This window comes from Cricetulus griseus, chromosome 5 (genome assembly GCF_003668045.3).
Source record: "Cricetulus griseus strain 17A/GY chromosome 5, alternate assembly CriGri-PICRH-1.0, whole genome shotgun sequence".
In the NCBI taxonomy this organism is placed as follows: Eukaryota; Metazoa; Chordata; class Mammalia; order Rodentia; family Cricetidae; genus Cricetulus; species Cricetulus griseus.
This window is the reverse complement of record NC_048598.1, coordinates 185,032,262-185,050,430: the sequence shown is the minus strand read 5'-3', so window position 1 is coordinate 185,050,430 and position 18,169 is coordinate 185,032,262. Positions and strand designations below refer to the sequence as shown.

The 18,169-nt window shown below is 37.6% G+C and overlaps 5 non-coding genes and 5 pseudogenes across 5 annotated transcripts; all 10 read left to right on the top strand.

Annotated features, from left to right (window-relative positions):
- Positions 1–1,194: 1,194 nt before the first annotated feature.
- On the top strand, positions 1,195–1,273 carry LOC113831363 (annotated as a pseudogene).
- Positions 1,274–2,135: 862 nt separating this feature from the next.
- Positions 2,136–2,207, top strand: LOC113831332. The gene has a single exon (XR_003485490.1). It is a non-coding gene; the product is annotated as a small nucleolar RNA SNORD113/SNORD114 family (small nucleolar RNA).
- Positions 2,208–4,725: 2,518 nt separating this feature from the next.
- Positions 4,726–4,804, top strand: LOC113835758 (annotated as a pseudogene).
- An 864-nt stretch (positions 4,805–5,668) lies between these two features.
- On the top strand, positions 5,669–5,740 carry LOC113835784. Its single transcript, XR_003485492.1, has one exon. It is a non-coding gene; the product is annotated as a small nucleolar RNA SNORD113/SNORD114 family (small nucleolar RNA).
- Positions 5,741–8,258: 2,518 nt separating this feature from the next.
- Positions 8,259–8,337, top strand: LOC113835759 (annotated as a pseudogene).
- An 864-nt stretch (positions 8,338–9,201) lies between these two features.
- LOC113835785 lies at positions 9,202–9,273 on the top strand. The gene has a single exon (XR_003485493.1). It is a non-coding gene; the product is annotated as a small nucleolar RNA SNORD113/SNORD114 family (small nucleolar RNA).
- A 2,518-nt stretch (positions 9,274–11,791) lies between these two features.
- Positions 11,792–11,870, top strand: LOC113831357 (annotated as a pseudogene).
- An 863-nt stretch (positions 11,871–12,733) lies between these two features.
- Positions 12,734–12,805, top strand: LOC113831324. The gene has a single exon (XR_003485461.1). It is a non-coding gene; the product is annotated as a small nucleolar RNA SNORD113/SNORD114 family (small nucleolar RNA).
- Positions 12,806–14,998: 2,193 nt separating this feature from the next.
- Positions 14,999–15,077, top strand: LOC113831356 (annotated as a pseudogene).
- Positions 15,078–15,866: 789 nt separating this feature from the next.
- On the top strand, positions 15,867–15,937 carry LOC113832149. Its single transcript, XR_003485423.1, has one exon. It is a non-coding gene; the product is annotated as a small nucleolar RNA SNORD113/SNORD114 family (small nucleolar RNA).
- The last annotated feature ends 2,232 nt before the right edge of the window (positions 15,938–18,169 follow it).

The following is an 18,169-nucleotide window of genomic DNA, read 5'->3' as shown; positions in this document are numbered from 1 at the left end:
AATATCATCTCATTTAATGAAGCAAGGTGGAGACTAATGAGAACCTTTTGTGGTGAATCAGGTGGACAGTTTTTCTAGTCCTATATGACTCTAGAAAAAACAAATAAACTGAACCATTCATGTTTTCACAATGGTCTTTGTAGGTAATTATACAAAAGCACTGCAGTATTACAGAGTTTCTGTGCTGTTCCTTGAAATTGTAGGGTCAAAGGATCACACAGGCATGCAGATGTCTCCATCTATACCAACATTTGAAAGACAACTTCAGAGACAGAGTCATCATCTCCTTCCTCCTACCTAGGTTCACTTAGAAGATTTTCCTCTCCCCTGAAAAGCAGGGTATGTGTGGCACAACAGATAACTGAACAGAATTGGTTCTTACAATTTTTCTGGCTGTAAAAAATTTTAATATGTGAATCACGGGCTTTGACAGGGAGCTTACTTATTATGTAGGAAGCTTAAGGTTAGTTCCTATCAACTTTGTTGAGCTAGCTAGCTATAAAAATCTGCGTCTAGATTGAGGCTCCGTCTCTATCCATTCATTGAACTCTTCTGTCCTTGCACTGGTTTGTATTTCTCAGAACAGACACACCAACACCTGTGATGCCCAAGCAAACAAGTAATGTGGGTATCTCTCTTGAGTTCTAGATCCTGAAATCTCTGCTCATAGATGCTAGACTCACACTTCATCCAGGGTCTTACTTTTGTACATAAATGGGGAAAAGTTTGACATTCTTAATTTCTTAAAACTTCATCATAAATAAGTTACAAAACTCATTGCATGCTAAAATAAACCAGACACAGAGACTTCAATTCCATTAAGTGAAAACACATAGCTATTACCACAGATTCACAAAACATGTACTGAAAAAGATTTACACAGATCACATGAGTTGAGTCATTAAATTTTCATCATCCACAGTGCTCACCACTCAGAAGCTTCTGTCTGTTTTAAAGACTGGGCCACGCTCAAACTCTACACTTACTTTGGGTGTTTACAGAAGACCCAAACCCGTGTGAGTACTATTCAAAATTGTTGTTTCCTTTCCTCAAAGCGATGCTCTATGTTACTACAGAGTATCGAGTTTATCTGAGCAAGGGACTTGCTTATGCCAGAAGAGAAAAGAAAATCATAGGCACTTTTATTGTTAAACAGCAAACATGCACATATTGCTAGAGTAGAGACAGGTAGTTTGGACCAATGATGACTAGGCTGGCGGCTTTCTAAGTCATGCATTGACGATGGCTACATCACTTCCTGTCTGAGGTTCACAGCATCACACACCTCACACCTCCCTCTTAGCCAGGTGACAAAAGTTAGACATGTCGAACACATGCTGGACATTAGAATCAGGCACTTTCATGCACGTCCTCAGTGGATTGATGTAACATGACATAAATATAGATACAAATGAAAATACATTTACTGAGGCATTGATCAATTAGAAATTAAATATTGGACCACTAATGGCATTGCTACATGCAGAAACTTTGGAACTCACTGAAGAAATAATTGGCATAAGATGTATATAAACTTCATCCAAGTTCACATATGAGATATAATTAATGGATTAAGCCACAGTGAGAGTCAACATCTCAATTTTAAATCTTTAGTTGATTCTCTAAGAAACCATCATCACAATTTAATTTGCAAATAATAAGTAGTGAAAGGAAAATGCAGAAATGATTTGAAAACGTCAATCTTTTAATTATCTTCCCTGCTCTGTCCTCCCTGCATGGATGCTGAGTGACACACTGTTGCCTGGCTGGGAGGTCCATGGTTGCCCTATCCCCATGTGTGAGGATCCAGAGAACTGATGTAAGTGGAGTTAAAGTTCTTGTCCTGCTTTGTGTAGCCTTGATAAGACACTCCTATCTTGGTGAAAGCATGCATGAGCTCCTGTTAGGACAATTGTGGCTGTGAGCTCCATTTAACATGGCCATGACACAGTGCTGAGGGGTCCAAAATTAAGAGAAGAGACAGAGGGTCGGTGTCTCACAATCTTATGGAGTACCTCATTTCTCAGGATTTTGTGCTAGGATTTTGTGACCAATAGTTATGTACCTATCACAAGAGACACAGAGAGTTAGGTAATAATAACACAGAAAGAGAAAGAGTAAGGCAACGGTGGTATGGGATCAATGAAGACCACTGATGATGTATGATCTAGGGATCATGACTACAGGTCTGGGAGTCTGAGGTTCACAACAGAAATCAAGAAGTGTTGATACCAATGTCAGATGTAGTATTTAGGGTGTATTATCATAATATTTATGTTTTCAGTGGTTCGTTCCATTCATACAATTAGAATGGAATATAATCATAACAAGGCAAGGCCTTCTCAAAAATAATACCAAGTAGTATACTAGCAGCCAGGGTATATACATACATACATACATGCATACATACATACATATCAATATCAGAAATCCACTAGTGGTAAATATGTAGTGTTACAATCCCTTGATGATGCTTTATGCTGCTGAAAATTGTGTCTAAATGTTCTGTTAGGGTTAGAACCAGGTTTTCTGGGTGTTTTCTCAAGAAGAATGCATCATAGTTTAATACATATAGATGAGGTAATTAAAACAGAAACCAAACCAGGCCCACTCTATAGAACATTATTGAGTTTTAATCCTTTCTTCTTTTCATCTGTGGATGCAACCAAGGTGAAGTTACCCTTTCATCTGCATCATGAGGTCCACTGATAGCCTAGGGTCTTGGGAGCACAGGGTGCCATGTAAGTATAGTTCATGTTCTTGTGTTAGTTTGAATACTTCTCCTTATTGTTAAATGGATTATAAATTACTCAAGAATGACAGATCCAGTTAATGAGTAATGTGAATATCTTTATCATACTTTATTAATAACTTTATGCTGAAATTAAGATGACACACTGAGTTACTAGCAAGTTGCTCCCAAACATATACAAGCATATAATTTGATAGCTTATTTTCATCTGATCATCTCTCTCTCTATCATTAACTTTCTATTGATCTTTCTATCTCTCTATCATCTGCCATCTGTGAAATATAATCAGAAATTAATTCTGTCCTTTTCTGTGGAATCACAGCCATCATGACCCTATCATAAATATAGAAAAAGCTTATTGTTATCTCAGTTAATTCGGACAAAGTGGAGGCCAGTGCAGACCTTAATCTAGTCCCTTTTGATTCTATATAAAAGACAAATAAACGGAACCATTCATGGTTGTATCCTAGTGAGTATATTTATTTGTTTAACACACTGTAGCACTATATAGTGTCTGGGCTAACTCCTTGAAGTTGTAGGGAGAAATAATCCCATATGCATGCAAATAGCTCTGTGTATATTGATGTTTGACAGACATCTGGAGAGACTGAGTCACATCTCCTTTCTTCAATGCAGGTTCACCCAGAATATTTACTTGTCTCTCAGGGAACAGAGGATGTGTAGCTAGACAGATACATGGACCAGTCCTGTTCTTATGGTTTTGTCTTATGTTCAGTTTTAGGGAAGTTAGCAAGTGTCTCAGGGACTTTGTCAGTGGGCGTGCTTACAATACAGCATGTTCAAGGTTAGTCCATGTAAGTTTGTGTTGAGATGGATTTGTTCATAAAACATCTGAGTGTAGAGTGAGCCTCTCTATCCATTCATTTAATATTTCTGTCCTTGTGATGCTTTGTACTTCTCAGAATAGGCACACAAACACTTGTTGACAGAAGTTTCTATCCTGCCCCCAAACCGCACTCGGTTAGTTCCAAAGAAGCACACAGAGGATTACATTAATGTTAAACTGTGTGACTGATTGCTCAGGCTTCTTATTCGGTACTTCTCTTTTACTTACCAATCCACTTCCAGTAATCTGTGTATCTCTCTGTGGTCTTGGTTTACTGGTGAAGCCAGGTCTCTGTCTTCATTGGTAGATACATGACTTCTACCTCCTGACTCCCTCTCTCTGCATTCTTCTTCCCTGAAATGTCCTAGTCTGTTAGCCCCACCTATACTTCCTGCATGACAACATACTGCCTGTCTATTAGCCAAAACAGCGTGATTTATCAACTAATATGGAGAACATGTATGCACAGCACACAGAAAGACATCCTCTTTCTAACAACTGTCATGGGTTGGCAAACAGGGAATGTGTTCTTATCTCTCTTAAGTTCTAGTTCCAGGAATCTGTGCTCATAGCTGCGGGTCTCAAGTTTGTCCCTAGGTCTTCTCTTTAAGTACTAAAGGGAGGAAAGGTTAACATTCTGAATGTTTTAAAACTTCACCATAAATAAGTTACAAAAATAATTACACAATGTAATGAACTAAACACAAAGATTTAAATTCCATGTGAAATTGAAATTTCACTTCAATTCCATTAAGTGAAAACACATAGCTATTACCACAGATTCACAAAACATGTACTGAAAAAGATTTACACAGATCACATGAGTTGAGTCATTAAATTTTCATCATCCACAGTGCTCACCACTCAGAAGCTTCTGTCTGTTTTAAAGACTGGGCCACGCTCAAACTCTACACTTACTTTGGGTGTTTACAGAAGACCCAAACCCGTGTGAGTACTATTCAAAATTGTTGTTTCCTTTCCTCAAAGCGATGCTCTATGTTGCTACAGAGTATCGAGTTTATCTGAGCAAGGGACTTGCTTATGCCAGAAGAGAAAAGAAAATCATAGGCACTTTTATTGTTAAACAGCAAACATGCACATATTGCTAGAGTAGAGACAGGTAGTATGGACCAATGATGACCAGGCTGGCGGCTTTCTAAGTCATGCATTGACGATGACTACATCACTCCCTGTCTGAGGTTCACAGCATCACACACCTCACACCTCCCTCTTAGCCAGGTGACAAAAGTTAGACATGTGGAGGACATGCTGGACATTAGAATCAGGCACTTTCATGCACGTCCTCAGTGGATTGATGTAACATGACATAAATATAGATATAAATGAAAATACGTTTACTGAGGCATTGATCAATTAGAAATTAAATATTGGACCACTAATGGCATTGCTACATGCAGAAACTTTGGAACTCACTGAAGAAATAATTGGCATAAGATGTATATAAACTTCATCCAAGTTCACATATGAGATATAATTAATGGATTAAGCCACAGTGAGAGTCAACATCTCAATTTTAAATCTCTTTAGTTGAATCTCTAAGAAACCATCATCACAATTTAATTTGTAAATAACAAGTAGTGAAAGGAAAATGCAGAAATGATTTGAAAACATCAATCTTTTTATTATCTTCCTTGCTCTATCCTTACTGCATGGATGCTGAGTGACACACTGTTGCCTGGCTGGGAGGTCCATGGTTGCCCTATCCCCATGTGTGAGGATCCAGAGAACTGATGTAAGTGGAGTTAAAGTTCTTGTCCTGCTTTGTGTAGCCTTGATAAGACACTCCTATCTTGTTGAAAGCATGCATGGGCTCCTGTTAGGAAAACTGTGGCTGTGAGCTCCATTTAACATGGCCATGACACAGTGCTGAGGGGTCCAAAATTAAGAGAAGAGACAGAGAGTCGGTGTCTCACAATCTTATGGAGTACCTCATTTCTCAGGATTTTGTGCTAGGATTTTGTGACCAATAGTTATGTACCTATCACAAGAGACACAGAGAGTTAGGTAATAATAACACAGAAAGAGAAAGAGTAAGGCAACGGTGGTATGGGATCAATGAAGACCACTGATGATGTATGATCTAGGGATCATGACTACAGGTCTGGGAGTCTGAGGTTCACAACAGAAATCAAGAAGTGTTGATACCAATGTCAGATGTAGTATTTAGGGTGTATTATCATAATATTTATGTTTCCAGTGGTTCGTTCCATTCATACAATTAGAATGGAATATAATCATAACAAGGCAAGGCCTTCTCAAAAATAATACCAAGTAGTATACTAGCAGCCAGGGTATATACATACATACATACATGCATACATACATACATATCAATATCAGAAATCCACTAGTGGTAAATATGTAGTGTTACAATCCCTTGATGATGCTTTATGCTGCTGAAAATTGTGTCTAAATGTTCTGTTAGGGTTAGAACCAGGTTTTCTGGGTGTTTTCTCAAGAAGAATGCATCATAGTTTAATACATATAGATGAGGTAATTAAAACAGAAACCAAACCAGGCCCACTCTATAGAACATTATTGAGTTTTAATCCTTTCTTCTTTTCATCTGTGGATGCAACCAAGGTGAAGTTACCCTTTCATCTGCATCATGAGGTCCACTGATAGCCTAGGGTCTTGGGAGCACAGGGTGCCATGTAAGTATAGTTCATGTTCTTGTGTTAGTTTGAATACTTCTCCTTATTGTTAAATGGATTATAAATTACTCAAGAATGACAGATCCAGTTAATGAGTAATGTGAATATCTTTATCATACTTTATTAATAACTTTATGCTGAAATTAAGATGACACACTGAGTTACTAGCAAGTTGCTCCCAAACATATACAAGCATATAATTTGATAGCTTATTTTCATCTGATCATCTCTCTCTCTATCATTAACTTTCTATTGATCTTTCTATCTCTCTATCATCTGCCATCTGTGAAATATAATCAGAAATTAATTCTGTCCTTTTCTGTGGAATCACAGCCATCATGACCCTATCATAAATATAGAAAAAGCTTATTGTTATCTCAGTTAATTCGGACAAAGTGGAGGCCAGTGCAGACCTTAATCTAGTCCCTTTTGATTCTATATAAAAGACAAATAAACGGAACCATTCATGGTTGTATCCTAGTGAGTATATTTATTTGTTTAACACACTGTAGCACTATATAGTGTCTGGGCTAACTCCTTGAAGTTGTAGGGAGAAATAATCCCATATGCATGCAAATAGCTCTGTGTATATTGATGTTTGACAGACATCTGGAGAGACTGAGTCACATCTCCTTTCTTCAATGCAGGTTCACCCAGAATATTTACTTGTCTCTCAGGGAACAGAGGATGTGTAGCTAGACAGATACATGGACCAGTCCTGTTCTTATGGTTTTGTCTTATGTTCAGTTTTAGGGAAGTTAGCAAGTGTCTCAGGGACTTTGTCAGTGGGTGTGCTTACAATACAGCATGTTCAAGGTTAGTCCATGTAAGTTTGTGTTGAGATGGATTTGTTCATAAAACATCTGAGTGTAGAGTGAGCCTCTCTATCCATTCATTTAATATTTCTGTCCTTGTGATGCTTTGTACTTCTCAGAATAGGCACACAAACACTTGTTGACAGAAGTTTCTATCCTGCCCCCAAACCGCACTCGGTTAGTTCCAAAGAAGCACACAGAGGATTACATTAATGTTAAACTGTGTGACTGATTGCTCAGGCTTCTTATTCGGTACTTCTCTTTTACTTACCAATCCACTTCCAGTAATCTGTGTATCTCTCTGTGGTCTTGGTTTACTGGTGAAGCCAGGTCTCTGTCTTCATTGGTAGATACATGACTTCTACCTCCTGACTCCCTCTCTCTGCATTCTTCTTCCCTGAAATGTCCTAGTCTGTTAGCCCCACCTATACTTCCTGCATGACAACATACTGCCTGTCTATTAGCCAAAACAGCGTGATTTATCAACTAATATGGAGAACATGTATGCACAGCACACAGAAAGACATCCTCTTTCTAACAACTGTCATGGGTTGGCAAACAGGGAATGTGTTCTTATCTCTCTTAAGTTCTAGTTCCAGGAATCTGTGCTCATAGCTGCGGGTCTCAAGTTTGTCCCTAGGTCTTCTCTTTAAGTACTAAAGGGAGGAAAGGTTAACATTCTGAATGTTTTAAAACTTCACCATAAATAAGTTACAAAAATAATTACACAATGTAATGAACTAAACACAAAGATTTAAATTCCATGTGAAATTGAAATTTCACTTCAATTCCATTAAGTGAAAACACATAGCTATTACCACAGATTCACAAAACATGTACTGAAAAAGATTTACACAGATCACATGAGTTGAGTCATTAAATTTTCATCATCCACAGTGCTCACCACTCAGAAGCTTCTGTCTGTTTTAAAGACTGGGCCACGCTCAAACTCTACACTTACTTTGGGTGTTTACAGAAGACCCAAACCCGTGTGAGTACTATTCAAAATTGTTGTTTCCTTTCCTCAAAGCGATGCTCTATGTTGCTACAGAGTATCGAGTTTATCTGAGCAAGGGACTTGCTTATGCCAGAAGAGAAAAGAAAATCATAGGCACTTTTATTGTTAAACAGCAAACATGCACATATTGCTAGAGTAGAGACAGGTAGTATGGACCAATGATGACCAGGCTGGCGGCTTTCTAAGTCATGCATTGACGATGACTACATCACTCCCTGTCTGAGGTTCACAGCATCACACACCTCACACCTCCCTCTTAGCCAGGTGACAAAAGTTAGACATGTGGAGGACATGCTGGACATTAGAATCAGGCACTTTCATGCACGTCCTCAGTGGATTGATGTAACATGACATAAATATAGATATAAATGAAAATACGTTTACTGAGGCATTGATCAATTAGAAATTAAATATTGGACCACTAATGGCATTGCTACATGCAGAAACTTTGGAACTCACTGAAGAAATAATTGGCATAAGATGTATATAAACTTCATCCAAGTTCACATATGAGATATAATTAATGGATTAAGCCACAGTGAGAGTCAACATCTCAATTTTAAATCTCTTTAGTTGAATCTCTAAGAAACCATCATCACAATTTAATTTGTAAATAACAAGTAGTGAAAGGAAAATGCAGAAATGATTTGAAAACATCAATCTTTTTATTATCTTCCTTGCTCTATCCTTACTGCATGGATGCTGAGTGACACACTGTTGCCTGGCTGGGAGGTCCATGGTTGCCCTATCCCCATGTGTGAGGATCCAGAGAACTGATGTAAGTGGAGTTAAAGTTCTTGTCCTGCTTTGTGTAGCCTTGATAAGACACTCCTATCTTGTTGAAAGCATGCATGGGCTCCTGTTAGGAAAACTGTGGCTGTGAGCTCCATTTAACATGGCCATGACACAGTGCTGAGGGGTCCAAAATTAAGAGAAGAGACAGAGAGTCGGTGTCTCACAATCTTATGGAGTACCTCATTTCTCAGGATTTTGTGCTAGGATTTTGTGACCAATAGTTATGTACCTATCACAAGAGACACAGAGAGTTAGGTAATAATAACACAGAAAGAGAAAGAGTAAGGCAACGGTGGTATGGGATCAATGAAGACCACTGATGATGTATGATCTAGGGATCATGACTACAGGTCTGGGAGTCTGAGGTTCACAACAGAAATCAAGAAGTGTTGATACCAATGTCAGATGTAGTATTTAGGGTGTATTATCATAATATTTATGTTTCCAGTGGTTCGTTCCATTCATACAATTAGAATGGAATATAATCATAACAAGGCAAGGCCTTCTCAAAAATAATACCAAGTAGTATACTAGCAGCCAGGGTATATACATACATACATACATGCATACATACATACATATCAATATCAGAAATCCACTAGTGGTAAATATGTAGTGTTACAATCCCTTGATGATGCTTTATGCTGCTGAAAATTGTGTCTAAATGTTCTGTTAGGGTTAGAACCAGGTTTTCTGGGTGTTTTCTCAAGAAGAATGCATCATAGTTTAATACATATAGATGAGGTAATTAAAACAGAAACCAAACCAGGCCCACTCTATAGAACATTATTGAGTTTTAATCCTTTCTTCTTTTCATCTGTGGATGCAACCAAGGTGAAGTTACCCTTTCATCTGCATCATGAGGTCCACTGATAGCCTAGGGTCTTGGGAGCACAGGGTGCCATGTAAGTATAGTTCATGTTCTTGTGTTAGTTTGAATACTTCTCCTTATTGTTAAATGGATTATAAATTACTCAAGAATGACAGATCCAGTTAATGAGTAATGTGAATATCTTTATCATACTTTATTAATAACTTTATGCTGAAATTAAGATGACACACTGAGTTACTAGCAAGTTGCTCCCAAACATATACAAGCATATAATTTGATAGCTTATTTTCATCTGATCATCTCTCTCTCTATCATTAACTTTCTATTGATCTTTCTATCTCTCTATCATCTGCCATCTGTGAAATATAATCAGAAATTAATTCTGTCCTTTTCTGTGGAATCACAGCCATCATGACCCTATCATAAATATAGAAAAAGCTTATTGTTATCTCAGTTAATTCGGACAAAGTGGAGGCCAGTGCAGACCTTAATCTAGTCCCTTTTGATTCTATATAAAAGACAAATAAACGGAACCATTCATGGTTGTATCCTAGTGAGTATATTTATTTGTTTAACACACTGTAGCACTATATAGTGTCTGGGCTAACTCCTTGAAGTTGTAGGGAGAAATAATCCCATATGCATGCAAATAGCTCTGTGTATATTGATGTTTGACAGACATCTGGAGAGACTGAGTCACATCTCCTTTCTTCAATGCAGGTTCACCCAGAATATTTACTTGTCTCTCAGGGAACAGAGGATGTGTAGCTAGACAGATACATGGACCAGTCCTGTTCTTATGGTTTTGTCTTATGTTCAGTTTTAGGGAAGTTAGCAAGTGTCTCAGGGACTTTGTCAGTGGGCGTGCTTACAATACAGCATGTTCAAGGTTAGTCCATGTAAGTTTGTGTTGAGATGGATTTGTTCATAAAACATCTGAGTGTAGAGTGAGCCTCTCTATCCATTCATTTAATATTTCTGTCCTTGTGATGCTTTGTACTTCTCAGAATAGGCACACAAACACTTGTTGACAGAAGTTTCTATCCTGCCCCCAAACCGCACTCGGTTAGTTCCAAAGAAGCACACAGAGGATTACATTAATGTTAAACTGTGTGACTGATTGCTCAGGCTTCTTATTCGGTACTTCTCTTTTACTTACCAATCCACTTCCAGTAATCTGTGTATCTCTCTGTGGTCTTGGTTTACTGGTGAAGCCAGGTCTCTGTCTTCATTGGTAGATACATGACTTCTACCTCCTGACTCCCTCTCTCTGCATTCTTCTTCCCTGAAATGTCCTAGTCTGTTAGCCCCACCTATACTTCCTGCATGACAACATACTGCCTGTCTATTAGCCAAAACAGCGTGATTTATCAACTAATATGGAGAACATGTATGCACAGCACACAGAAAGACATCCTCTTTCTAACAACTGTCATGGGTTGGCAAACAGGGAATGTGTTCTTATCTCTCTTAAGTTCTAGTTCCAGGAATCTGTGCTCATAGCTGCGGGTCTCAAGTTTGTCCCTAGGTCTTCTCTTTAAGTACTAAAGGGAGGAAAGGTTAACATTCTGAATGTTTTAAAACTTCACCATAAATAAGTTACAAAAATAATTACACAATGTAATGAACTAAACACAAAGATTTAAATTCCATGTGAAATTGAAATTTCACTTCAATTCCATTAAGTGAAAACACATAGCTATTACCACAGATTCACAAAACATGTACTGAAAAAGATTTACACAGATCACATGAGTTGAGTCATTAAATTTTCATCATCCACAGTGCTCACCACTCAGAAGCTTCTGTCTGTTTTAAAGACTGGGCCACGCTCAAACTCTACACTTATTTTGGGTGTTTACAGAAGACCCAAACCTGTGTGAGTAACATTCAAAATTGCTGTTTCCTTTCCTCAAAGCGATGCTCTATGTTACTATAGAGTATCGAGTTTATCTGAGCAAGGGACTTGCTTATGCCAGAAGAGAAAAGAAAATCATAGGCACTTTTATTGTTAAACAGCAAACATGCACATATTGCTAGAGTAGAGACAGGTAGTATGGACCAATGATGACCAGGCTGGCGGCTTTCTAAGTCATGCATTGACGATGGCTACATCACTCCCTGTCTGAGGTTCACAGCATCACACACCTCACACCTCCCTCTTAGCCAGTTGACAAATGTTAGACATGTCGAACACATGCTGGACATTAGAATCAGGCACTTTCATGCATGTCCTCAGGGATTAACGAAACATGATATAAATATAGATATAAATGAAAATACATTTACTGAGGCATTGATCAATTAGAAATTAAATATTGGACCACTAATGGCATTGCTACATGCAGAAACTTTGGAACTCACTGAAGAAATAATTGGCATAAGATGTGTATAAACTTCATCCAAGTTCACATATGAGATATAATTAATGGATTAAGCCACAGTGCGAGTCAACATCTCAATTTTAAATCTCTTTAGTTGATTCTCTAAGAAACCATCATCACAATTTAATTTGCAAATAACAAGTAGTGAAAGGAAAATGCAGAAATGATTTGAAAACTTCAATCTTTTAATTATCTTCTCTGCTCTGTTCTCTCTGTATGGATGCTGAGTGATACACTGTTGCCTGGCTGGGAGGTCCATGGTTGCCCTATCCCCATGTGTGAGGATCCAGAGAACTGATGTAAGTGGAGTCAAAGTTCTTGTCCTGCTTTGTGTAGCCTTGTAAAGACACTCCTATCTTGGTGAAAGCATGCATGCAATCCTGTTAGGACAATTGTGGCTGTGAGCTCCATTTAACATGGCCATGACACAGTGCTGAGGGCTCCAAAAATAAGAGAAGAGACAGAGGGCCGGTGTCTCACAGTCTTTTGGATTACCTCATATCTCAGGATTTTGTGCTAGGATTTTGTGACCAATAGTTATGTACCTATCACAAGAGACACAGAGAGTTAGGTAATAATAACACAGAAAGAGAAAGAGAAAGGCAAAGTTGGTGTTGGATCAATGATGACCACTGATGATGTATGATCTAGGGATCATGACTACATTTCTGGGAATCTGAGATTCACCCCAGAATACATGAAGTGTGGATTGTGAAACACATGTCAAGTATAGTATATATAGTGTGTTGTCATAATATTTATGTTCATGATTTTTCATTCCATTTGTACGATATGAATGAAATATAGTAAGGCATTCTCCAAAGTAATACCAAGTTGTAAATATATACATTTCAGAAATCTAGTAACAATAAATGTGTAGAGTTACAATCCCTTAGCTGATGATGCTGTATGCTGCTCAAAATTGTGTCTAAAAGTTCTGTTAGGGTTTGAACCAGATTTTTTGGGTGTTTTTCCAGAAGAATGCATCATAGATAATTCACATAGATGAGTAAAATAAAAAAGAAGCCAAACACAGGCCAATATATAGAACATTAATGAGTTTTAATCCTTTCTTCTTTTCATATGTGGATGCAACCAAGGTGAAGTTACCCTTTTATCTGCATCATGAGCTCCACAGCTAGTCTACGGTTTCGGAGCTAGGGGGCCATGTAAGTATAGTTCATGTTCTTTGGTTACTTTGACTGCTTTTCCTTATTGTTCAATGGATTATAAATTACTCAAGAATGAAAAATCCGGTTAATAAGTAATGCGAATATCTTTGACACACTTTGTTAGTATCTTTAAGCTGAAGTCAATATGACACACTGAGTTACCAAATAGTTGCTCTAAAACATATAAAATCATATAATTTGATAGCTTATTTTTATCTGACCTTCCCTCTATCATTTTCTTTCTATTGATTTTCTATGTCTCTATCATCTGTCATCTTGAAATATAATCAGAAATTAATTGTGTCCTTTTCTGTGGAATCACAGCCATCATGGCCTTATCATAAATACAGAAAAAGCTTATTGTTATCTCAGTTAATTCGGACAAAGTGGAGGCCAGTGCAGACCTTAATCAAGTCCCTTATGATTCTATATAAGGCAAATAAACTGAACCATTCATGGTTGTTCCCTAGTGATTATATTTATTTGTTTAACACACTGTAGCACTATATAGTGTCTGGGCTAACTCCTTGAAGTTGTAGGGAGAAATAATCCCATATGCATGCAAATAGCTCTGTGTATATTGATGTTTGACAGACATCTGGAGAGACTGAGTCACATCTCCTTTCTTCAATGCAGGTTCACCCAGAATATTTACTTTTCCCCCCATGAACAGGGGATGTGTAGCTAGACAGACACATGGACTGGTCGTGTCCTCATGGTTTTGTGGTATATTTAGTTTTAGGGAAGTTAGAAAGTAACTCAGTGGCTTTTCAGTGAGCTTGCTTACATACTCTACTACATGGCTATGCTCAATCAATATTTGTTGAGTTTACCTGGCTATAAACATCTGAGTGTAGACTGAGTCTCCCTACCTATCCACTCTTTTAAAATTTCTGTTTTTTATTAAAAACTGGTTTTTACTGCTCAGCATAGACACACACCTGTGATGCACAGACAATCAAGGAATGTGTTGTTATCTCTCTTGAGTCCTAGATCCTGAAATCTGTGCTCATAGCTGCTGCCTTAACAGTTCATCTTGGGTCTTTGCTTTAGTACTTAAAGGAAATAGAGTTTGATATCCTTATGGTTTTTCAAACTTAATCATAAAAATTATTCAGGCTGTTTGTGGTGCATGTCTTTATCCCAGCATTCAGGAGTCAGAGACACCAGGATCTCTGTGAGTTTGAGGTCAGTCTGATCTACAAACCATGTGCCTGGACACACTCCTAAGCTACACATGAAACCCTGTCATGAAAACAAAACAAAGCAAAAAATTTTAATAAAAATATTGCAACCTAAAATGAACTAGACACAAAGACTTAAATTTTATTAGATGAAAACATATAGCTATTTCCACAGAATCACAAATATGTACAGAAAAAGTTTTACAAAGGCTACATAAGTTAAGACAATAAATTTTCATCATTCGCAGTGGTCATCCCTCAGAAGCAATGGCTTTAGTCTGCTTTAAACACTGGGCCACCCTCAAAGTCTACACTTAATCTTGGTGTTTACAGAAGACCCAGAGCTGTGTGAGTAATATTCAAAATTGTTGTCTTCTTTTCCTCAATGGGATGATGCTCTATATTATTATAGAGTATAGATTGTCTCTGAGTAAAGGATTCACTTATCCTGAAAAACAAACAAAGTTATAGTTGTTTGTTAAACATCCAACATGCACATATTGCTAGAGTAGAGACAGGTAGTATGGACCAATGATGACCAGGCTGGCGGCTTTCTAAGTCATGCATTGACGATGGCTACATCACTTCCTGTCTGAGGTTCACAGCATCACACACCTCACACCTCCCTCTTAGCCAGGTGACAAAATTTAGACATGTGGAGGACATGCTAGACATTAGAATCAGGCACTTTCATGCATTAATGTAACATGACATAAATATACATATAAATGCAAATACATTCACTGAGGCATTGATCACTTATAAATTAAATATTGGACCACAAATGCATTGCAACATGCATAAAATCTGGAAGTCAGTTAAGAAAAAAGTGGCATAAAGATGTTTATAAACATCATGCAAGTTCACATATGATATATAATTAATGGATTAAGCCCTAGATAGTGTCACCTCCTTCCTTGCTTCTTTAAGACACCATCAACAATTTGAATCCTAGATAACAGGTAGTGAAAGGGAAAGTATAGAAATGATTTAAAAACATCAATCTTTTTATTATCTTCCCTGCTCTATCCTTCCTGCATGGATGCTGAGTGAGACACTGTCGCCTGGCTGGGAGTTCTATGGTTGCCCTATTCCCATGTGTGAGCATCCAGAGAACTGATGTAAGTGGAGTTAAAGTTCTTGTCCTGATTTGTGTGACCTTGATAAAACTCTGCTCTCTTGGTAAAGGCATGCATAGGTTCCTGTTAGGAAAACTGTGACTGTGAGCTCAATTTAACATGGCCATGACACAGTGCTGAGGTCCCTGAAATTAAGAGAAGACACAGAGATTCAGGGTGGCACAAACTGTTGGATTACCACAGTATCTAAGGATTTTGTGACCAATAGTTATGTAACTATCAAAAGAGACACAGAGGAAGGCAAAGGTGGTGTTGGATCAACTATGACCACTGATGATGTATGATCCGGGATCATGAATACAGGTCTGGGAGTCTGAGGTTCACAGGAGAACACATGTAGTGTGGGTTGTGACACAGATGTCAGGTGTTGTATATTGAGTGTGTGTCATAATAATTATGTTGATGAGTTTTCATTGTACTGTATATATATATGTATGTAGATATACATACATAAATATATTTACATATGAATGAAAGAGTGTCCAGCATTCTCCATAATAATACTAAATGTTAATATCAACAGTATATATGTAATTCTCAGAAACCTTCTAGTAATAAATGTGCAGAGTTAGAATACCTAAGCTGAGGATGCTCTGTTTTGTTTAAGCAGTGTCTAACCTTCTTGGTAGGATTACAACTGGGTCTACTGTGTATATTATCAGGAAGAATATATTATAGTTTTATATATTAGATGACTAAAATAAAATAGATACAACACTAGGGTCATGGTACAGAAGAAGATTGCGTTTTAATCCTTTCTTCTTTTCATCTCTGTGGATATTCCCAAGCTGAGTTACCCTACCGTCTGTATCATGAGGTCCACGACTAGCCTAGGGTCTTGGGAGCACGGGGAGTCATGTAAGTATAGTTCATGTTCTTGTGTTACTTTGACTGCTACTCCTTATTGTTAAATAAGTTACAAATTTTTCAGTAATGACCCAGCTGGTAGTGACAGATGAAAAATAACTTGATACACTTAATGTCTTTAATATAAAATGATATGATGACATACTGAATGATCCAGGAATTGCAGTAAAACATACATAGGAACATATTTGATACCTTAACTTTATATGTCCATATCAGCCTAAGTCTATCGATCTATCTGTCTGTCTGTCTGTCTGTCTGTCTGTCTGTCTGTCCATTCACTTATCCATCAACTATCTTTCATCTCCCTGTATCTATCCATATATTGTCTAAATGATGTCATCTGACATTAGTATCTTCATTTTTCTGTGGAATCACAACTGTAGTGGCCATGTCATAGATATAGTGAAAGCATATTGTTATCTCAGTTAAGGAATCCAAAGTGGAGCCTAGTGCTGGCCTATTGTGAAACAGGTAGATGGTTGATCTGCTCCAATATGATTCATCAGGAAACACAAATAACTTTAGCCATTTATTATTTTGCTTGGTGTTTGCGTTCATGTATTTAGACATACCTTAACATACAGTTTTTATGCTTTCCTTGAAGTTTTGGGGATAAAGTATCCTATATGCAGGAAGAGGGCTCCATGTATATTTATGTTTGACAGATTGTTTGGGAGACTGTTTTAGGGTCTATTTTCTACCAACTACGTTCACTCATTGTATTTAGATGTCCCCTGATGTGTAGGTGGTGTTTAGCTAGCCAGACACATGGACCAGTCTTGGTTCTCATTTTATTTTCGGATGTTTAGTTTTAGGGAAGTTAATAAGTGACTCAATGGCTTTTCAGTGAGCTTGCCTACAACACTCCAGTACACGGTTAGGCCCAATCAATTTTTGTTGAGTTTCCCTGGCTATAAACATCTGAGTGTAGACTGAGTCTCCCTATCTATCCACTCATTTAATATTTCTGGTTCTTTAAATTGCTTTTTACTCCTTAGGATATACACACAAACACCTGTGATGCTCAGGCAAAGCAAGGAATGTGTTGTTATCTCTGTTGAGTCCTAGATCCTAAATCTGTGCTCATAGCTGCTGCCTTCATAGTTCATCTTGGGTCTTTGCTTTAGCATTTAAAGGAAATAAAGTTTGATAACCTTAAGTTTTCCAAACTTAATCATAAAAAGTAACCAGGAAGTTTGTGGTGCACATCTTTATCCCAGCATTCAGGACACAGAGACACCAGGATCTCTGTGAGTTTGAAATCAGTCTGATCAACAAACTATGTGGCAGCACACACTCGTTAGCTACACAGAGAAACCCTGTCATGAAAACAAAACACCAAAAAATTTTAATTAAAATTTTGCAACCTAAAATGAACCAGACACAAACACTTAAATTTTATTAAGTGTAAACATAAAGCTATTTCCACAAATTCACAAACATACAAAAAAGTTTTACAAAGGCTACATAAGTTAAGACAATAAATTTTCATCATCCGCAGTGGTCATCCCTCAGAAGCAATGGCTTCAGTCTGCTTTAAACACTGGGCCACGCTCAAAGTCTACACTTAATCTTGGTGTTTACAGAAGACCCAGAGCTGTGTGAGTAATATTCAAAATTGTTGTCTTCTTTTCCTCAATGGGATGATGCTCTATATTATTATAGAGCATAGATTGTCTCTGAGTA